Here is a 23,427-nt window from a genome sequence, read left to right as displayed (position 1 = left end):
AGAACGTGAAAAACTCCACGCGGAAGTTGATTGCGCGTGGGAAAAAACACGGGCATTTCGCGTCCGAGCCGGAGACGGGTGTCCCTGTTGCGCATGCTGGGAACTGAGAGTGTCTGAGGAACAGGTTGTGGCGCTGGGAGCACAGCACTGGGTCTCCTGGGTGCGCTCATGTTTCAGCGCATGTGACTGTGTTATTGTGTCCTCTCCCGGTGATGCCACGGTGGTCCATTATTGGGAGGGGCCGTGCGGGGCAGACACCGGAGCCTGGGGCAGGAAGAAAGTCATGGCAGCTGCCAGGCACAGAAAGGTGTCCGCTGCTAGGGAGCCACGGTTGTCACTAGAGGAGAGGCTGGGTAGGAGGGGTGCGCCCAGCTCCTCCCACTCGTCACTAGCTCTGTGGCCGCCGCTCCTCCCGGCGCTCAGGTTCCTTCTCTGTAGCAGCGAGGAGTGTCTGACAGCCGGTGCAGCAGCTCATCTCCCCCACAGAAGGGTCCCCGCTATCCTGGCATGAGGGGGAGTCCTTTCCCTCAGGTAACGAATGCACCAGTCCCTACTCTCTTACTCCTAGCTACGTCTGCTCTTTCGCCTGCTGCCACTTGCTACTTTTCTGCATTTGAATGTTGTCTCCTGGATATTGTCGTTAAAGGGCTCTTCCTCGGCTGCCCTGCTGGGATATGCGCTGCTGCCCGCGTACGCTCCCTAGTTTTGTCCTACTCTCAAACGCACGTTTTACCTGCAGTATCAAATGCGAACTGTATAGTGATTGCGAATGGACTGTCAAGATAGTTATGTGGTGTTCTTTCTAACTCCCCCCATGCAGTTCAACTGTTGGCAGCCTCAGGTGTGTCTGTGCCATATGCTTTTGCTTTTTGCATTCACGTTTCACTTCTGAAGCGTGAATATTGGATGAAGAGTCCCGCATTTTGGACTGAGTTGCAGGTGGAATTCCACGAGGATGCGCAGCTGCCACCCCCGCCTCCAGGCACGCTGCACACTCTCCACGGCGCCACTCCTTGTCGCCTGTGGCTGAGGGGCGGGGCAGGGCCACTGGAATTATGCGGAAGGGGAGGACTAAATTATGCAGCATGAAAACACAAATTATGCAACATGATGCGGCACATTTTGTGTTAGCATTACCTAATTATTTTGCCATTTTTACAGATTGGTCTGACCGCATGGGTACCACTTTGACACCCATATACAGCAATAAGTAGCAGAAAGGTGAACAGTCAATATTTGTGAGTGGGTTTCCACTGTGCGGCAACACGTGTTGCCATGGTTTTACTAAATCTTGATCCGTTTGAGCTAGAATATTTTTTGTGTTAAAACCAATAGATTATACAGCACATGGTGGACTTTTTGGCCAATGCAGCAACTCTTTAATTATTTGGACCTCGCAGTGGCTGCAAAATTGCATAATTCCAGTGGGGTTCACTGACTATGGTGACTCGGCGCCTCCCAATAACCAAAATTGTGCTTAGTGTGGTGTTCGGATGACATTCTGTCTCTAGTGCCAAGAAGCCAGCTGGGACAGCTATCATTCCGCTTAACAAGTTACATAACGGCCTGGTGTCTCAAGTGCCTCTGAGCCCCACACTAGATTACTCTATCATGTATAAATCCTTTGTCCCTAAAGCGCTCCCCTGCTCCAGTGATTAATTTGTGGTTGGTTGAAGTTGGTGGACACCGATACTCATGACGGTGTACTGGGACTCATTTTTAGGCGGAGACTTATTTTCCATCATCAGACTTTGAGCCAGACGGAGGAAGAGAACAAGATAGAATAACTGTGACAAAGAGAGACAAGGATGAAAAGATATTACAAGAGCGAAATAAAGTGGCTGCGGTTGTAGGGCTGTGGAAGAAAGGGTTATGAGATGGAATAAAAGCAGGCAACCTTGGTACTACTCAAAGCCAGAATTTTGGGCACCGTGCTTCTTTTTTTTATTTAAGGACTGCCTTCCTCCTTTGAGCTAGGTGTGCATTATATCCAACAAACGAAAGAAAAGCTAATGTTCTGCCTCAGACTTTTTGGCCACTGCACAGCGGGCTCTTTTTGTCAATCTCCAAGAGCAGAGCATTCTACTAGAGCTAGACTCTTCTCTTAATCGAGGAATCCGTCTAAAAATATAGTTGGAAGTGTCCCCATGTCATGTGTGACATCTTCAGACAGTTTTCAGGCAACAACACTTTGCATGGTGAGATGTTAGATAACATATTTACTGTGTAAAAAGTGGAACTACAAGTCCCAGAATACAACGTGATATTAACTTAAAGGCCAGGAGTGGCAGAATGAGTCTCACTTGAAATGTATGCAAAGCCTTGTAGAAAAAAGGTATAATCTGATTCCAGTATGAGCATGTGGCATAATTTTACGGCCCCCTTCCCCAGCAGCACCGATCATGATCAAGTGTAAGCATCATTACTTTATTAACACAAACGATAAAGAAATGCGAAGTTTCTGCAATAGAGTTTCACCTGTGAATTTTGGGTGACACAGACATGTCTCCTCTGTAACTGCTGTTCGGTTTATTAGGATACCGAGACGTCTGAGGTACTTACAATCACAGCCCTTCAGATGCAGTCCTCGAAGAGTGCCTCCTCTAAAGCAGTAGGGTGCTTATTCCCGACATCCCCGCCGGACGCTTCTGTTTCCTCCCGCGTATTCTAAGCGTACAGTACACTCTAGGACGCACGGAGCGTCAAGAAGGCCCCGTCAGACGTTTCCTGCTTTAATTAGGGGCAAGGAAGGGGCGCGAGAAATTCAGAAGAGTGAGCAGAGCGTTTCGTTTAACAGCGAAGGGAGAGAGAAGTGTGTGTGTTTCTGGTCCCTGCGTTATAGAGCAGAAACTCAGGAGATCTTTGAGAGGTGTTAATATTTTTTTTTAAACCCTTATTGTTTTTGCAGTCTTTTGTATAGCACACACTCGACGCGCAGGTACATGGATTTTGAAGGCCACACTAACAAATGAAAAGCATTTGCAAACGCACTAACTACAGAATGCACAACGCTGTTGGCTAGAATCCAGGAGTGGATTTAGATTTGTAACATGGCTTCTCGGACGCTGCGCAGCTCACACCTTGATTTAGTAGGAAACATTTTTAGCAGGTACACTGAAATTCCTCCCACCACCAGGGGATTCAAACACCAGCTAGGGGAATGTAGGAAGAGCTCCTTGTTTTCCTGAATTCAGGCATAGCCCAGGAGTATTACAAGAATGGGTCACTCCTACCATCACCAAAAATCTTTGTGGATCGGGCCCCTAGTCCTTAGCTCAGGCTTTCCACAAACGAGACTGAGGCGACCTTAGAGGCCTCTTTAATGTTACCTATGCTGGCCCTCCCAGAAGCACCCGTAGCCCTTCTGACGGACCAGGTGCCCACCAAATAGTGCCAGTCTGACAACTTTTCACCTAGTTGAAGCGAATGGAAGGTGTTGCCCAGGAGTACTTGTAGGAAGCAGTGGCATAACATTAGCCCCTGCAGCTCCGCAGTGCGGGGGTCAGGGAGGGGCGAGCTCCAGGTGGCCCCCGGAGCCCTAGCAGCATGGGCGATGGACCCCTGTCCTGGGTCGGGAAAGGGGGGCCCTTCATCTACTTTGCAGGGAGGGAGGCCCCCTCAAGGTGAGCAACAAAGGATCTCCTTCTCCACACATCCTTACCGCTCCCTGCCCGCTGTGATGAAGACACCAGCTTGGGGACTATATGCAAACCTAAATAATGTATGGTGGGGAGAGCTGACCTCTTCAACTGAAGGCAGTATGAGTTACAGTCTGATGAGTAGATGAGACGAGTTTCAAAAACATTGTACTCTTTTTGGCCTTTGTGAATCAGCCTGAAACGTCCAACTCCCTATTATTAAAAGTGCAAAAAAGTGCAGTCTTTTAAGTTGCACTGACCTCTGAATATTCCTTGCATATTTATATTTTAGATTTTAAGAGTATGCAATAAAATACTACAGTAGAACTATCACACATTCTTCTAAATGCCATTGTGAGTATACCCCTGAAGTTATATGTCCCTGAGTAACTTAACTAATATCTCTCACCTGCATTAATTCATCTTGGTATCTCATTGGTTGCAAACAAGCATTATTGAAACAAAGTAATAAGACCCCAGAGCTGCTTTTATAATGTCTCTTTGGCAGCCACAACAGAAACCCCCAAAAGGTGCCTATACACAATATTTATATAATTGGTTAAAAACCCAGGAAGGCTGTCTGGATTTTCATAGTACACCCACTAGACTATGTAAAGAAATATTAATGTGCTGTTTTGATTTTCTTTCCGTGGAGTTTTTGTTTTGCACTTGGAGAGCACACATTTCTTTTTCTAAATGATTCAAAAACTGTTTTCATAGTAAGCGTAGTCTTTTTGAAACTGTTTAATAACTATTCCGAACATGTCAAGTACTGGTAGCAGGGCAGATTTCTGTCAAAAACTATCCAGAAGAGAGAAGTTTGAGGTTGATTAATTCTTTGGCAAAATAATTATTTGCTTAACTTTTTTTTCTTCAAATGAGTTTCACGTGCACGTGTGCTCTCTTTTTTTGTCATTTAACTCAAATTCACGTGAACATTTGGGTGTGCTCTTGTTGATAGAAATGTATACACAATAGTTAGCATCAGATACAACTGACTCTTCTAAATACACCTCTTTAATGAAACATGTATTTTGTAATCCACAGTGGGATTTGTTAACTTTGTGATTGTCCCCCCTTGTATTGCTGCTATTTAGAGTTCTAAATTGGTTAATAATGTCTGATAGATGCTTCTTTTTGTTAAGAAGGCCATCAAGGGAGCATCAAACCTCAGGTGCTCATGCATCTAGTCTTTGTTGGACAGAGCCATTAGTGGACTGGGGTATAGGGCAGTGTCCAATGGGCAGGTGTGAAAGTATGTGTGTGTGGCAGTTTTTTGGTGTTTGTGAGCCTTTTGATGGTCTGCGGGGTCAGTTTTCACTCTTTATTTCTCTGATAGATAATAAACATTGCCTGCTGCAAGTTCAGATCCATGCAGTCTTCCGTATCTTGCAAAACACTTATGCTGTGTGTCTTTACAGGTTCAAAACTACCCCAACTTGCAAACATGGGCCACTTTTTTAACTATCTAATTCACTAATGGGGGTCACTTTTACTTTGGTGCCCTGGCGTATTTTCTGCCGCAGCCCGACACTGGACATAGCATTTGACATGGCAAGCCTGGGTGAGAGTAAATATGTATGTGGCATTTGTACAGCACAAATCTAGTAAAAAAGCTGTTGAGCACTATACAGCGGCACAGGCAAACATGAAGTAGGATAAGCTGGGCCCTGGAAGCAGAAGTGAACGGCTGCTGCACCCTGAGCTAGTGTTCTTTAAAGAGGTGCATCTTTAGCTCTTTGCTAAATTGGAGCAGAATCAGACATGTTACAATGCATAAGGAAATGTTGTTCTAGATTCTGTGTACAATAGAAAAGAAGGCCTGTTTCTGTGTTTTGTTTTTTACACTTCATTGTCACCAGTCTGAGTGATCACTGTGTATGTGTGCCAACAGTCACAGAAGATGGAGAGCTTGTAAGCCATATCTGGGAGCATTTATGACCAACAGAACTCCCAGATCTTCAATCACAAAATCAGAATCTGCAGCTAAATCTAAGCAGAAATTACATTTACAACAAAAAATCCCCAAGCTGTAGGGCTTTTTTGCAGTTGTAAATGTGTCCAGCTGAGGTGGATGTGATTTTTTTTAATTATAAAGGTCTTGGAAACGTTCTGTAAAAATAAGGTGACCATCCATATAGGGACGACTTTACTGGTATTTGCGAACACTCGCAATGTCCTTCTCATACTTACCGCACTTCTTATTTTACACCTAAATAAAGTAAACTTTTGTGGTTTATTATGTGTTGTATATATTTTAAAGGCATAGAGAAAGGGAGTTCTTCACATGAAAAATGTATTCCTAGAAAAATGTCTTCCACATGAAAAAGAAAGGGATATAAATATGGGGCCACTGCACCTTTTCCGCTTCCTATGTATACAGACAACCCAAAACTCAGTGTTAGGAGCAATCGGTATAGGCAGAGTATCTATCAAAATTGTAAACCTTTGTGAATGAAGGAAAAAGTGCAAATGTCTGCAAAGCATTACATATGCACATATATAAATAACAGAAATTTACAGTGAATTATGGCAGCCAAAATTCAAAAACCTGCCTTAAAGATGCAAATGTTTGTTAAAAAACAGCAATTTAACCATAACTTGTGCCATAAAATAAGTATAGCTTGGGCCCTTGCCATGCACTGCTCATTGCCTAACATGTTACATCTATCATGAAATGTTCTAAGACATCATTGATAACATCATTGCAACATCTGGAATGACATAATTGATGACAACAATGTGCATGGCAGGAACATGAGTTATAGTTACTTTAGGGTATGAGTTTTAGTTACTCGAGATAACTATAAATTGTGAATTTTGTTGGGTGTGTTAATTTAAAATGGAATGTTTGAATTTACATTTTCAAGTGTTACTCCCCTTTAACCTTTATTTTTTCAGTGAATTTCAATGTTTTTTTTAATGTAACGTTAGATATTTTATCTGTTATCACAGCCAATGCATTTTGACACTTTCTGACACTTTTTCAAGACTTCAAAGCTGAGCATTTAGAAATTATAAAATCAGGAAAAATGAAACAAAACCACTGATATCTTTTTAATGTATTCATTAATTTTGTTTAAAAGTTGAACACATACAATCTTTTTTTAATATATATTTATTTTATTAGCATTTCGGTTTCATCCAGAATCATCACACAGTATGCAGTAAGAAGCAGTGTTGCCATAAGTATTAATTATGGAATTCCACAACATTACATTTCCCTCTGTTAACAATACAGGTAATGATAACCAGTACAACGACTGCAAACAACCCCCCTCTTTCCCCATCTCCCCTCCCTCCTGTGCTAGCTCACCATATCTGGGAGTGTCAGTAGAATGGTCATACCACCTGGCGTCTTCTCTAATGTTTCAGCGTACACCAAGCAATGTACCATCACCTCCACATCAATTTTCAGTGGGGTCAGCCCCTGTTCCCTCCAGATGCCTTACATTCTATGTCTTCCCAGAGTCCCTGTCTTGGGCACCTGATCCAGTGATTGAGGTACCAGGCTCTTCATCCGTGAGATCATGAATCATGGTTCCCCATACTAACAGATCATCTGCCAATTTATCGTCCTCTCAAATTTTTTTCATATTAGCCTCTCCTGCGCCAGCCCATTCCGTCACATCCTGCAGTCACTCATTTGTCCACAGGGTGTCAGGCTGAGCCACCTAATGACTATCCGTCTTTTGGCCAAGGCCAATCCCAGAAGTCTAAATCTCTTACTCAGCTTTCTGGGATCAGCCCCAGCAACATCGCTTCAGATCCCGCTCTTATGGTTGTCCAGTCGCCCTGTGTAAGTGGTCTACAATCTTGACCCAGTAGTCCATAATTGAAGGGCAGGTCCATATCATATGGAGGCAGTCTGCCTATGTATTCTGGCATCACGGGCAGCCTGCACTTTTACTAGGATAAATTATATGTAAACACTTGGGTGTAAGGTATGTTAGCACACAATAGCACAGCCCCATGAAAACAAGTGGAAAACATCACCAGTGTAATTATGAACATCAACTCTGCCACAGTGGGCTCCTGGATCAATGTGGTCTCAGGCCAGTCTGAAGTCTGGGGCATCAACAGTGTAGCCCCTGGAGAAGTCATGGTATATTGATTAATTTGGTTGGTCTGCGCCCATTTTGCCCCCTTATCTTTCCCCATGCCTGGCAGTATTCCAGATTATGTGGGTCTCTCCATCCAAAACTGTTGCCCCCCAGGTCCCAGTCCCAGGAGATAATTCACAGGACAAAGTCCAATTGACAGTTCAGGCCTACTAGTTTTCTCTCCCTCTGTCAGTGCAGCAGTCGGCCCAACAACTGTCTGCTGGTCCAGCTGCATGAACAGGCTAATGATTCCTCATGCGCTGTCTTTCTGTCTTTCTAAGGGGCCAGCAAACAAACCTGCAAGCCCTAGATGTAGCCAGCCAACATCTTTCCTAATACTTAATGGGATCCTCAGGCCTCTACTATTTGAAGCCAATCTTCAGGTCGCGCCCATCCCCTTGGGGCAGTAGGCACATAGCAAGGTATGGCATCCACAAGCTCCACAAGCATTGCAGGCTCTTCTCTGCCAGGGTAATCATCTAGGACAGACGTGCAGGGTATCCCTCCCAGTCCCCCACAGACTCCAAGAAGCACAACCCGAGGTAGGGAAGGGGGGGCAGGAAGTCTCAACAAGACACACGTCTGTCCCCGGGCCACGGTCCACTCACCGCATCCCCTTTGTCTTACAAGCTTAGTGGGGCCCTGTTGCGTAGGTCAGGTCCTGAAGCACCCCAGCCTCTTATCAATAGGATGCAGCAATCCTAGGAGTACCCCAGAGAGACCCCCTCTAGCTCTCATAACTGCCAGCAGCTCAGGCAAGCCACCTGCACTTCGCTGACTTTGTTTCCAGTATTGGCAACTTTCAGGGTGGCCGCATGTAGGAGGCTGGCCTGGCTTGTAGTGGGTACCAGAGGTACTTACACCTTGTGCCAGGTCCAGTTATCCCTTATTAGTGTAGAAGAGGTGTTTCTAGCAGCTTAGGCTGATAGAAGGTAGCTATGGCAAAGCAGCTTAGGCTGATCTAGGAGACATGTAAAGCTCCTACTATACCACTGGTGTCATATGCACAATATCATAAGAAAACACAATACACAGATATACTAAAAATAAAGGTACTTTATTTTTATGACAATATGCCAAGAGTATCTCAGTGAGTACCCTCAGTATGAGGATAAGATATATACACAAGATATATGTACACAAACCAAAATTATGCAGATAATAGCAAAAGGAAGTAATGCAAGCAATGTAAAGTTACAGTAGATTGCAATAGGAGCACATAGGTATAGGGGCAACACAAACCATATACTCCAAAAGTGGAATGCAAACCACGAATGGACCCCAAACCTATGTGAGCTTGTAGGGGGTCGCTGGGACTGTAAGTAAACAGTAAGGGTTAGAAAAATAGCCCACCTCAAGACCCTGAAAGGTAGGTGTAAAGTGTACCTACAACCCCCAGAGAGCACAGAAGTCGTGATAGGGGGATCTGCAAGGAAAACAAACACTAGCAATGCAACAACAGTGGTTTTCCGGACCTGAGTACCTGTAAGACAAGGGGACCAAGTCCAAGAGTGTCGAGAGTGGGCAGAGAGTGTCGAGAGTGGGCAGGAGCCCAGGAAATGCCAGCTGAGGGTGCAAGGAAGCTGCCACCGGATGGAAGAAGCTTGGTGTTTTGCAAGAACGAAGAGGACTAGGAACTTCCCCTTTGGAGGATGGATGTCCCACGTCGTGAAGAAGCTTGCAGAGGTGTTCCCATGCAGAAAGACCGCAAACAAGCCTTGCTAGCTGCAAGGGTTAGGGTCTTTGGATGCTGCTGTGGCCCAGGAGGGACCAGGATGTCGCCACTTGGATGAGGAGACAGAGGGGGCGCCCAGCAACGTAGGGAGCCCTCACAGAAGCAGGCAGCACCCGCAGAAGTACCTGAACAGGCACTTAGAAGAAAAGTGAACCGGAGTCCACCCGATGTCACAAAAGGGAGTCCCACGACGCCAGAGGACAACTCAGAAGGTTGTGCACTGCAGGTTAGAGTGTCGGGGACCCAGGCTTGGCTGTGCACGAAGGAAATCCTGGAAGAGTGCACAGGAGCCGGAGCAGCTGCAAATCACGCGGTACCCAGCAATGCAGTCTAGCGTGGGGAGGCAAGGACTTACCTCCACCAAACTTGGACTGAAGAGTCACTGGACTATGGGAGTCACTTGGACAGAGTTGCTGAGTTCCAGGGACCACGCTCGTCGTGCTGAGAGGGGACCCAGAGGACCGGTGATGCAGTCTTTTGTTGCCTGCGGTTGCAGGGGGGAGATTCAGTCGACCCACAGGAGATTTCTTCAGAGTTCCTGGTGCAGAAAGGAGGCAGGTTACCCCCAGAGCATGCACCACCTGGAAACAGTCGAGAAAGCCGGCAGGATGAAGCGATACAAGGTTGCTAGTAGTCGTCTTGCTACTTTGTTGTGGTTTTGCAGGCGTCCTGAGCAGTCAGCAGTCGATCCTTTGGCAGAAGGTGAAGAGGGAGATGCAGAGGAACTCTGGTGAGCTCTTGCATTCGTTATCTGGTGAGATCTCCAAAGCAGAGACCCTAAATAGCCAGAAAAGAAGGTTTGGCTACCTAGGAAGGAGGATTGGCTACCAAGAGAGGTAAGAGCCTATCAGAAGGAGCCTCTGACGTCACCTGCTGGCACTGGCCACTCAGAGCAGTCCAGTGTGCCACAGACACCTCTGTTTCCAAGATAGCAGAGGTCTTTTAAACACTGGAGGAGCTCTGGGCACCTCCCCTGGGAGGTGCAGGTCAGGGGAGTGGTCACTCCCCTTTCCTTTGTCCAGTTTCACGCCAGAGCAGGGCTGGGGGATCCCTGAACCGGTGTAGACTGGCTTATGCAGAGATGGGCACTATCTGTGCCCATCAAAGCATTTCCAGAGGCTGGGGGAGGCTACTCCTCCCAGCCTTCACACCTATTTCCAAAGGGAGAGGGTGTTACACCCTCTCTCAGAGGAAGTCCTTTGTTCTGCCTTCCTGGGCCAGGGCTGCCTGGACCCCAGGAGGGCAGGAACCTGTCTGAGGGGTTGGCAGCAGCAGCAGCTGCAGTGGAGACCCCGGAAAGGCAGTTTGGCAGTACCCGGGTTCTGTGCTAGAGACCCGGGGGATCATGGAATTGTCCCCCCAATGCCAGAATGGCATTGGGGTGACAATTCCATGATCTTAGACATGTTATATGGCCATGTTCGGAGTTACCATTGTGACACTGTACATAGGTAGTGACCTATGTACAGTGCACGCGTGTAATGGTGTCCCCGCACTCACAAAGTCCGGGGAATTTGCCCTGAACGATGTGGGGGCACCTTGGCTAGTGCCAGGGTGCCCTCACACCTAGTAACTTTGCACCCAACCTTCACCAGGTGAAGGTTAGACATATAGGTGACTTATAAGTTACTTAAGTGCAGTGGTAAATGGCTGTGAAATAACGTGGACGTTATTTCACTCAGGCTGCACTGGCAGGCCTGTGTAAGAATTGTCAGAGCTCCCTATGGGTGGCAAAAGAAATGCTGCTGCCCATAGGGATCTCCTGGAACCCCAATACCCTGGGTACCTCAGTACCATATACTAGGGAATTATATGGGTGTACCAGTATGTCAATGTGAATTTGTGAAATTGGTCACTAGCCTGTTAGTGACAAATTTGGAAAGCAGAGAGAGCATAACCACTGAGGTTCTGGTTAGCAGAGCCTCAGTGAGACAGTTAGTCATCACACAGGGAACACATACAGGGCACATACTTATGAGTACTGGGGCCCTGCCTGGCAGGGTCCCAGTGACACATAGACTAAAACAACATATATACAGTGAAATATGGGGGTAACATGCCAGGCAAGATGGTACTTTCCTACACCGCACTATAACTTTATTCGGCGCACCTGCCTTCCTCACCGTGTCCAGGCCAGCAATTGTCAGGGGGAGTTGCGGGCAGGCCCTTACCTCATCTGCATCACTGACGCGTCCCCTCATCCGATCTGCTCTGAGGCTACCCCGTCGTGCCGCTGTAGCAGAATGAAGCCCTAAGGTCTGCACACCCTTCGTGTTCATTTTAGGCTGCCACTTCTAGCAGCTGTGTTATTGGCCCAGGGCACCGCAGGCTCCCCCAGCAAATCTCTGCCAGATCCTCCACACCGGTAAGTGTTTGGTCAGGCACAGCAATGCGAGGGATGCTGGTTTAAACAAAGGATGTGTAGGATGAATAGTTCAGTGGGGTGAGCTAGTGCAAATGACGTGTAATCGGCCATCTTGGCTCGCTCCGCACCCCATACAATCTTATCATGATTATATTTCATCCTAAAAATAGATTACCTCATCTTTATGGAAATCGATTCTGAAATAAATTCAATATCTTTCATATAGCAGATCCCCACTGAGACACTTATCAATTTTGTTTGCATTTTCATTACTAACATTTTTAATGGATGCAGAATCGTCCAGTAGCAGAGTGCAATATATTCATAAAACACCATATTTCCTTGCTCCGTTCCTAGCCACACTACCAAGAAATGATGTTGCACTTTTAATTATACTCTAAAAAAGCAAGCAAAACCGAATCCCTATGGCTTTCTGCATTCAATGATAGATTTTTGAAACATAAAGCGTTCAAATAAACTGTGAGACAATGTACTGCGAAAAACAATGTAAGCAATTCGATTGATTTATCTAACGTACCTGAAACCTAAGCTGAAGGGTCTAAAAACATATCATTGTCTACTCCTTAGAATACCCCCCAGAGGCTTAGCATCCATAATAGTTTAAGTTTCCCCTTTATTGATAGCAGTCTTCCTCTGACGTTCTTCAGGGCCTCCACTGTTCCCTTTCCTGGCATAAATCCTGGCAGACGCAACACAACAGTCATCAGGATTCCAGATGCTTTTCGAATTGTCTAGTTAATATGTTTTGTAGAATCTTGCCCAGGTACCCTGAACAGTATCATCTACAAAAGATGACCCTCAAAATGCTTCATCTCGAAAACGCTCATTTTAATGCCCTTAAATCAAATCTTCCAAGAACGACTTCTTTCAGAGGTTCAAGTGGTTCATTTAAATTATTATTATTTAAACATATCGATGGATACAGTTACTTTACTCTACCTTCATTTAACACAAGTTGAAAATGAGGGCAAAACGCGTAATTAAAAGGAAAACATAGAATAATTAACAAAAGTACTCAGGACACATGCTCTAGTGTCTGATAAATAATCAATGAAAACATTATTTTGCTAATTTACAGTTAGTCTAAAGTATTTGTGAAGCCAATGTATTAAGCAGAATACTGTAATTACCTGGGGTGATAACGAGGTTAAAGCATTATCAGCAAGAAAAAATAGTGCTGTTCTGGACATATTGCCTTTTCTGTTATGAGTGATAAAGAGGCAATTTGTATTTCTTGTAATAGAAAAAAGTGTATACATAACATCATTGTAGACAATGATATGCGGCTGTTTTATCATTAAGTTATTGAAAACAATAATGAAGCAGAAACTGCTTGATTAAGAAAAAAGTATACTCATTTAGTTAAAAAAAAGCAATATAAAGACTGGGTTTACAATTACTAAAAAAACAATGTGAACACATAATGAAATTGTGAAAAATGATTTGCAGGAATATTGAGCAAAAGTAAACAATAAAAGTGTATGTGGATCGTATGTGCAATGAGTCATTTCAGTCAAATAGTTTTGAAGTGAGACGTTTTCATGTGACACCCTTTGAAAATGACCCTAGTGGGAGCTGTAGTGGAGTGGTAAATATGTTCAAACATGCGTGGGACACTTCTGACAAACAATCTTCCCCTCATAATCAGGCAGGCACCTGCACTGACTGATAAAAACAGAAGTCTATAAATGTGACTTCATCGGCTAAACCACGCCCACAAAAGATTAGACTACACCAGAGATAGTAAAATAGAAGTAAAATAAGTTTACAATGATCATAATCAGTAAACATTTGTCACAAGGGGTCCTGTAGAGAAGTTGCACGTCGTTCTAATTTGTATGTGCTCTATCTGTGCCCTTCCCAAGGGCTAACGTTCTCATACGATGAGTTAGTGCCTTGAGGCTAACTCGCTGCTATGTATGCGGTGTTAAATTAATGCAAACTGAACTACATTGAAGGTAAGAGAGCAAAGTAATTACTTTGTGCCGATAATGTGGGGGGGGTTTAACAGTTTTTAGAGGAGGGAGTTTTCAGGTTAATAGTCTGTTAGGTATTCTCTTTAGAGAAATTGCAACATTTTATGATTTAATAAACTGTTGGCAGAGTTATTATTTTGTCTAAGTTTAGATTGGATACATGGGCCGAATAAAACCAAATGAATTCCTGAGTTCCTACTTGACAGGGACAGTGGCATCTCATTCTGCTCGCCAGGTGACCTGGCCAGCAGTGAGGCGCGCAGGTAAACCGTCAGCGGTGACCTTTACGCAGCCGCTCTCTGCTAACATTCAGAGGTGAAATAGGATGCTTCGATCCCTCAGCTCTGTCTCCCTCCCGAGCGATTTGCAGGTGACACCTGCTCGGCTTCCAGGTAATAATCACTGCCTTACTCACTCTTAAATGCTCAGTGAAAGGCATTGCTAAGCTCAAGCTTTGTTTGCTTGTCAGTGGCATCATAAACCATTGGCCGTCATTAGACGTTCACCACGAAGGGTGGGGCTGCGTGCGACAGATGGGATTAAAGCACATTAGAGTTTGCCTCACACCCAGAGCCAGCGCGAGCAGGCCAAGGGCACATCTGTACATGCAGAACCCATGTGCCTCTGCGAGCATGAGCAGTGCTGGACTGGCCTGTCGAGCAGCCTGGCACTTCCAGGTTGGCCAGCTTCAATTGACCAGTGTGTGGGCTGTTTTTTAGTCCATGTGCGGCCCACGGCACTAAAATAAAAGCAGCCCACATGCTGGTCTTTTTAAGCTGACACACTTGGCAATGCCAGACTGCCTGCCAGGCCAACCCAATACTGAGAATGAAATGAAAGGCGCTCACCCCAACTCTTTGGCCTCACTACAGGTGGAAGGTCAATGTGGGACACAGTAGGGGGCTGGAATGCCATGGGCACTAGGCCTGCAATTTTGTACATGGCGACTCGGGCAAGGAACTGCGGGAAGTAACTAAAAGTGTTCCCAGCTCACCTTTATTGGCAGTCACCTGATTGTTGACACCTGTGAGTGGTTGGGTACATGCAGTGTGGAGACAGCCTTCAGTAAGATGGGGCTTCTGTGACCTGCCATTGACACTCATCTATCTTCCAAAAAAAACACAAAGAAAAGTCAGAGTCCAACAGTACAAAACAAAACAAAACAAAACAAAGAAAACGGGATCTCTGAGCTTATTGGTCTTTGAGTCAATCAGCAGGACAGTGGTGGACGAATGATGTCAGCTGCCACAATTCATCTTTGCTAGCGTTCATAATTTAACCTGATTTGAGTAAGGACACTGTATGGAGATGCCTTCCTTTGCATGGTTACCCCCTAACCTTTTGCCTTTTGTTGATGCCAGTTATGATTGAAAGTGTGCTGGGACCCTGCTAACCAGACCCCAGCACCAGTGTTCTGTCCCTAAACTGTACCTTTGTTCCCACAATTGGCACAGCCCTGGCACACAGATAAGTCCCTTGTAAATGGTACCCCTGGTACTAAGGGCCCTGTGGCCAGGGGAGGTCTCTAAGGGCTGCAGCATGTATTATGCCACCCCGGGGACCCCTCACTCAGCACATGCACAACTGCCTCACAGCTTGTGTGTGCTGGTGGGGAGAAAATGACTAAGTCGACATAGCACTCCCCTCAGAGTGCCATGCCCTTAACCCACTGCCTGTGGCATAGGTAAGTCACCCCTCTAGCACGCCTTACAGCCCTAAGGCAGGGTGCACTAGGTGAGGGCATAGTTGCATGAGCACTATGCCCCTAAAGTGTCTAAGTAAAACTTTAGACATTGTAAGTGCAGGGTACCCATAAAGAGTATATGGTCTGGGAGTCTGTCAATTACGAACTCCACAGTTCCATAATGGCTACACTGAAATCTGGGAAGTTTGGTATCAAACTTCTTGGCACAATAAATGCACACTGATGCCAGTGTGGAATTTATTGTAAAATACACCCAGAGGGCATCTTAGAGATACCCCCTGAATACCAGTCCGACTCCTAGTGCTAGGCTGACCAGTTTCTGCCAGCCTGCCACAACCAGACGAGTTTCTGGCCACATGGGGTGAGTGCCTTTGTCACTCTGTGGCCAGGAACAAAGCCTGTACTGGGTGGAGGTGCTTCTCACCTCTACCTGCAGGAACTGTAACACCTGGCACTGAGCCTCAAAGGCTTCTGCCTGTTGTTACAGCACCCCAGGACATCCCAGCTAGTGGAGATGCCCACTCCTCCAGACACAGCCCCCATTTGTGGCAGCAAGTCCGGAGGAGATAATGAGAAAAACAAGGTGCCCTGAGCTGAAGTGACCCCTGCTTTTAAAAATCCTCCATCTTGAGGTTGGAGGATTCCCCCAATAGGAATAGGGATGTATCCCCCTCCCCTCAGGGAGGAGGCACAAAGAGGGTGTAGCCATCCTCAAGAACAGTAGCCATTGGCTACTGCCCCCCTGACCTAAACACACCCCTAAATTTAGTATTTAGGGGCGACCCTGAACCCAGGAAATCAGATTCCTGCAACCTGAAGAAAGAAGAAGGACTGCTGACCTGAAAGCCCCGCAGAGACGACGGAGACACCTACTGACTTGGCCCCAGCCCTACCGGCCTGTCTCCAGACTCAAAGAACCTGCACATCGACACATCCAGCGGGACCAGCGATCTCTGAGGACTGCCCTGCACCTAAAGGACCAAGAAACTCCCCAGAACAGCGGCACTGTTCAGAAACTGCAACAACTTTGCAACCCTGAAACAACTTTAAAGAGACTCTCACTTCCCGCCAGAAGCGTGAGTCTTCACACTCTGCACCCGACGCCCCCGGCTCGAGTCCAGGACAACAAACACTGCAGAGAGGACTCCCAGTCGACTCCAATGACGTGGACACCCTGAGTCGACCCCCCTGCATCCCCACGGCGACGCCTGCAGAGAGAATGCAGAGGCTCCCCCTGACCGCGACTGCCTGGTAACAAAGGAACCTGATGCTTGGACCAAGCACTGCACCCGCAGCCCCCAGGACTAAGAGGAGCCACCTACCAGTGCAGTGCAGAGCAGGCAGCCTTTATCCTAGCCCACTCAGTGGCTGGCCCGAGAAGCCCCCCTGTGCCCTGCTTTAGTGACCCCCGGGTCCCTCCATTGTTTTCTATAGCAAACCTGATGCCTACTTTACCTACTGCACCATGCCGCCCCTGTGCCACTGACCGTGTGTTTTGTGGGCTTGTGAGTGTCCCCCAATACTCTACAAAACCCCCCTGGTCTGCTCCCCGAGGTCGCAGGTACTTACCTGTAAGCAGACCAGAACCAGAGCACCCCTGTTCTTCATAGGTGCCTATGTGTTTTGAGCCCTCCTTTGACCTCTGCACCTGACTGGCCCTGTGTTGCAGGTGCTGTGGCTTTGGGGTTGCCTTGAACTCCCAACGGTGGGCTGCCTATGCCCAGGAGACTGACTGTGTAAGTGCTTTACTTACCTGCAAAAACTAACCAAACTTACCTCCCCCAGGAACTGTTGATTTTTGCAGAGTCCACTTTCAAAATAGCTTATTGCCATCTTAACCAAAGCTATGTGTACTACTGTTTTAAATCAAAGTTCTATACTTACTTGTGTGAAGTACCTTGCATTTTATGTACTTACATCAAATCTTGAATCTTGTGGTTCTAAAACAAATTAAGACAATATATTTTTCTATATAAAAACTATTGGCCTAGAGTTAAGTCTTTGAGTGTGTGTTCTTCATTTATTGCCTGTGTGTGTACAACAAATGCTTAACACTACCCTCTGATAAGCCTACTGCTCAACCACACTACCACAAAGTAGAGCATTAGTATTATCTAATTTTGCCACTATCAACCTCTAAGGGAAACCCTTGGACTCTGTGCACACTATCTCTCACTTTGAGATAGTATATACAGAGCCAACTTCCTACAGACACTCACACTGATAAGGAGGAGTCGGATATCTTTTGATGGATTACCATAGTATCATGTTTCAAGAGCACAAAGTTGTTCTGCCCTGCTGATTCTCAGGACTGTTTGTGGTCCAGAGTTCAAATACTTCATCAGGATCATTGCTAGAGCTATGTAGAGTTAGTTGCGTAGCTTGGTTTTCCTTTGGCTGTGTCTCTTGTATCTCCAAAGGCAGTCTCTGAGGTGCGTTGAAACTTGTTAACGAGCTTCTGAAGTGTTCCTCTGGGCCACCTCAAACTTCGATGCCTTTAAGTTGAGCAGTACCAAGTTCATCTGTTGCATGCAGAGGCTCCTTAGACGTGTTGCTAATTGGACTATATATGGGTTGTGCTAGGATTGTGTATGTGCTGCTGCAGGACTCCCAATGAGTCACTGCCTAGTCATTTGTGGGACACTTAGGGGCAGGTGGGTCATGGTCATTGAGCTCTGGAGACTGGGACAGAATACTGATAGAGTGAGCGGACTGTTGCTAATTTGCTATTTCTTTTGTGAGTCAAGGATGCTTATTTGGTGTTTGGTGTGATGCTGATAGCCATACTTCAATAACATGGTACGATGCTCTACAGGTGGTAGTAATGATGCACTTTTAAAGGAACTGATGGTACCAGTTGACTGAAGTAGCTTTCTAATGGTTGTAGACAATTTGCCCATGGGTTTGCAGAGCTTCTACCCTGGTGCATGGAGGGTTAGTGAGATGGCGACTGGATAGACCTTTAAATACCCGTGGAGCTAAAATGCTGGTGCTGAACAAGGTATTGGCCATTCTTCAGTATGTATGTCACTGTTCTCAAGGCAGCCAGTGATGGACAGTTGCTTAGGGAAGCTAGAGGTAGATACTGTTTTTGCACATCTCTGTGGCTTACTTTTGGTTCTCCGACTAGGCAATCACCAAGTCGTCATTGCTACATCAGTGGCCTGCCTGTTGTAGGCCATTGGGCATCAGCAGTATGCATTTGGTACAGTGATGATATTTTGGCATGATTCATCCGATCGAAGGCCATGGCAGGTTCTACAACCATACTGCAGAAGCAGTGTTCTTGTCCTCCAGTGTGGATTGGCAAGTCACTCAATTTCATCTTTCTTCTTGGCACAAGGGTGAGGCATTATCAACTTTGCAATCAAGCCAACAGGCCACTGAGTAGTATTATCTCTTGAAGAAGTGGGTGGAGCACCCTTGCCCAAGACATTGGCCCACTTCCCTTTCACAGGGGCTAACCAGTCTTTTTAGCATGATTCCACAGGATCTCCCAGCAAGGACATGTTTTTTAAAGTGGAGGTGTGCAGCTGCAGGGTCTGTAGTGGGAGGTGTTGGGGATTGCTTCATGTCTCTGGTCCTGTCCTGCACTGGTTTTCTAGTGCATTGGGAGGTCGCTGTACTCGGAGAATGTCTAGTCTGGAAGCACCCTGTTCACCACAAGCCACTTCCTTTTGAATTACAGTTCTCTGTCCATTGCTTCTCTGGGCTCGGCCTTCACTTAAGGCAAAGGCAAGTTCTTGGATTGTCAGTTTATCAGGAGTCAGTTTTATCAAGAGGTGGACCAGCAAAGAAGACTGGCCAGGCCATTTTCATTACTCATTGCAGGGGCTTTGTGTAGCAGGAGCAGGGTCAGCACAGCCGATTGTTTTATTCTCCTATAAGACTGGAGGGCTGAACAGATCAAGTCCAGTTTGCAGGTGGTGGATTCGTTCTATGTATTTCAGTTTCATTTTGTGTGCGTACCTGCCTCTTTAAATCTGACTGGCTGAAGATGGATGTAACATGCAGGCTAGTACTCCTACCCTGCCCTATGAGAAGCACGTGTGTGATGCCTCAAGGAGCCTTCTTGAGAGACTAGACTGTGATGCAGGCGACGCATAAAAGCCTGAGTCGAAACCTTTTCCTTCGTCCACCTGTCCACTTTTCGGTCTCCTGTGCGGCAGGGTACAACTTCCAGGGCCTCACTTTCCTGACAGCACGAGAGGGGATGACTCAGAAAGCTTTTCCGGAGGAGCCGGTGAGTTCTGAGGGTGGGTGTGGACCTAGAGGGTGTGGCTCTTTGAGTGTGGGCAGCTGGAGTTTACACTATGGAGTAGGAATCTGGGTGGCTAACCTTTTTCTCGTGGAAAAGAAGGCCGTTTTCCCAGGGGAGTATGCAGATGCAGAGGCTCTACAGACAGGTAGTCCTTCCTTTATTTTGTAGACAGAGCAGCGTCAGTGCTGCTATGGATGGGCGTGTGCCTCTTCTCTGTTAGGCCAGTACCTAAACGGTCTCCCCCACGGCAAAGTCTTGTAGAGGAATCCTCTCAAGGGACAGATTGATGTCTGCCCTGATCAGAGGCTCCACAAGGGACCAGAGTAGCAGCCAGGACTGAGGTGACAAGTGGGGTCTGGTCCGCCTCTTTCCTGTTGTAGTGGGGGCCCAGACCATCATTATTGTAAAGGAGGACATTGAAACTGGACTGCTGGGGATAATAGAAGTGAGGACACGCGCACCCAGCTGTCCTTTTATTTGCAGATCTCCTGACTGGTGATGTCTGTGAACGGATGGGTGTGTGCAGTGTAGGGACGGCTGTCTGGGAAAGGGGACGCTAGTGACCTGTCCTCAGGACACTATAATGGCCGATTACAAGTGGGCCAGTATTCTGTTTTGGCCCAAAATGTGATCTCAAGTGGTATTCCGGACACATATCTACTTGCTAAGAGTAGGTGGAAATATAGCTGGAAAATGGGCCAGAAGGTAGGGAAAACATAATGAATTATGTGGTGTAACACCAATTTCGGCATGTTATTCTGCATTCAAGTTGTGTAGAGTCCAAGTAGCTCGAAAAATGTCACGAAACACTGTCTAGTATCAGTACTGCAGTGTGCAGTACTATCTACCATGCCATATAACTGTGCCAATTGTAACGGGGTCCAGTATAGTGAACTCTTCTTATTCAGGCTTTTGCAGGCTTTGCAGGCATGCATATTTCAGGAAACAGACCAAACAGGCTGGGGCGGAATCAGTCATTTTCTTCCCTAAATTGCAGGGAGCAGCAGATTGCATGTTACTTCGATGGCACTGAGGTTCCTACTGGTGAAATTAAATATTTTATGTTTATTCGTCTCTTGCACGTCATCTCAGCATTCAGATTCACAGCGTGTTCATACAGCGAACACCTTCAGGAAACAGGGGCCACTATGCCACAAACAAATGGCACATTGTGAACATGAAATTGGAGGTTTCACGCTGTGGTCCTTGGGACCACTGTCTACGTCTCTAAGTGTCTGCTTCTTGCACAGGCGGAGTGTAAGCTGTCAAATCAAATAAAAAACGGTAGCAAAATATTGTTGTATTCCGTTGCGAATAAGAAGGGGTAGAGACTGCCCTCCTCTCCTTGTGACTTGCGATGGTTCGCACTGACTGCAACGTAATGTGTTTTGTGGACCAGACAACTGATTGTCCGCCACTATTTTACACGTGTGAGACTCCCTTAATCCTTTCCTTAGGTTTCCTGTGAGCCAATGTTTGTACAAATATCTCATTTCTTCAGATTATTGGTTTATTTCCCATACTTGAAGGATGATCATTACTTTGGTTCTGAAAAGTGTTTTTGTTGCAAAGTTTTTTTGGCCTTTCCATAGGTTGGGGTGCAGCACATAAAGGCCTTTCTTATGAATGGCCCGGAAATGGGCTGGATTTTCCAGATCCATGCAGCTACTAGTACCGGGAGTACTGGTAACTCTGAGGTTGGGGAAATCTGAACTGTCAACAGCTGGACCCTGACTATCTAGTAAGAAATATCAGGGAAATTGGTAATTCCGAGTCTGATTCCACAGAAATGCCTCGTTCTCCTCAAAGTTTCCCACTGAGTTTTCTGCTGTTTTCAGCAGCAGAAATCTCCATGTGAAAGTGAAAAGTATATAATTCCAATTTGGCCGATATCTACTGTCACTGCCCCGTCTGGAATCTAGAGTCCACAAATAAATAAAGCCAAAGTGCAGGGTCGAACTGGCCTATGTGCCAATCAGACAGTGGCAAGGTCTGACAGATCAGTGTGTAGGCCTTTTTTGTCTATTTTTGGGCTTGTTTTATATTCTGCGGGGCCGGTTTATACTGTGGATTTCCCAGATATTTACACAAACTTTGCCTGCATCAAACATAAATCCATGCAGTCTTCCATACCTTACAAAACCCTTATACAGTGTGTCTTTACAAGTTCAAAACTGACCAAATTTACAAGCATGGACCACTTTTTTAGCTTTCTAATTCACTAAGAGTGTACTTTTATTTTGGTGCGAGGGATTCTTTTTTGCTCCCTTTTGGCCCTGCCAGAGTTTGTTAGTAAGTGCCCCTCTCATTTCCTATTATAGGTTGCCAGTACTCTCAACTCCCAGAAGCACTGTCTTTGAGTGAAGCACCTTCACCTCCCTCTATAATCTCTTTGATTCCATGTCTATACTCTCTTTGATTCCACTTTTTATCACCGCCCCTTTATAGGCACTATATCCTCCGCAGTGTCAGTGTGAGAGGCTTCCCTGCTAACTCAAAAATCTAATGTGAAAGGAACCAACTGAAAACACCGATAGACTAAAACAAAGCCTTAGAGCACAAGGCTCTGTCAAGAGTTATTAAGAAAGTAAAACGTTGACTATAGACTAGGCCACATTTGATAACCTTGTTAAAATATTTTTGGTAAAGTTATTGGTCCCTGCATATTGCATCAGAGTAGGAAAATATGCTGCAGGTTTAGAGGTGGGCTTAAATTTAAGAAGCTGTCTTCGCAGTGCATTAGAGAAGGCCCATATGTGGTGAATTCTCTGTATCGTGTACTGCAAGCAACGTGTAGGAGCGCAGGGCTACTTTTCAGGTGCCTCAATACTTTGATGGAACCACAACTGGCGTGTTGTAGTTGGAGGGCAGGCGTCACATCGTGGATGTGGCTACTCTTAAATAAAGGTGAGTGAAAGTCTTTATTTCATGTCTTCTCACTCAGGTTGGCATCAGCAGAATCCCCTAAACCAGCAGAATCCCCTAAACCGTTCCTCCTAGAATCTCCAGAACTCAACGTTCTAGGAGAAACCATAACAATAAAAAACATGGGTGAGGAAAGTGAAATGTGAACACAATTCAAGACTTTAGTATTGTAAGTGCAAAATACAACGACAGGGTCTTCGTACAAGAGTCTGGAACCATTAGAGTAGAGGTAAGATCTTTATTTCATTGTAGGCCCTTGGGTTACAGCAACAGTAGGTAGGTCCTGTCAGGCCTCTTCTCCCTCCAACTCTCCCCATCCCCTCGCCAGAGGACGCCTCAATATTCTATTGTCATCCACTCTCTGCATTCCAGACACCAGGTCAGACATCAAGAACAGCCATTTTCCTTTCATATGACATGCAGACAATCAATCAGTCATATCTAGCTAACACATTCACGCAGCAACAAACTGTTAAACTCTGCAATACCCAGGCAGACACACAAAGACAACAAGTAGCAGTCACAGAAACTCTGCAACGGGTGAAAGCACGAGGCTTCACACAACTCTTGTTTGCTAATCTGATGTTCAGCACAGGGCACAGACCTGATGGAAAGGCCCTTCTGATGTACAGTTAGGTGGGTATCCTGAAAGGAACATGCTCTGCAAGAGATGGTAACGCGTGCAGCGCCCACAGGAC

At 46.0% G+C, this 23,427-nt stretch overlaps 1 protein-coding gene across 6 annotated transcripts in view; it reads left to right on the top strand.

Moving 5' to 3' along the window:
- Nucleotides 1-422: 422 nt before the first annotated feature.
- The window catches only part of ARHGEF28 (Rho guanine nucleotide exchange factor 28), an 892,610-nt gene continuing 869,605 nt past the window's right edge, over nucleotides 423-23,427 (top strand). For all 6 annotated transcript variants that reach the window (XM_069223983.1, XM_069223974.1, XM_069223958.1 and 3 more), the window contains exon 1: nucleotides 423-531. The gene's annotated coding sequence lies outside the window, so the exon portion shown is untranslated. The remainder of the gene's footprint in view (nucleotides 532-23,427) is intronic.

The sequence above is a fragment of the Pleurodeles waltl genome, chromosome 1_1 (assembly GCF_031143425.1).
Source record: "Pleurodeles waltl isolate 20211129_DDA chromosome 1_1, aPleWal1.hap1.20221129, whole genome shotgun sequence".
In the NCBI taxonomy this organism is placed as follows: domain Eukaryota; kingdom Metazoa; phylum Chordata; class Amphibia; order Caudata; family Salamandridae; genus Pleurodeles; species Pleurodeles waltl.
This window is presented reverse-complemented; position numbering and strand designations above follow the sequence as displayed.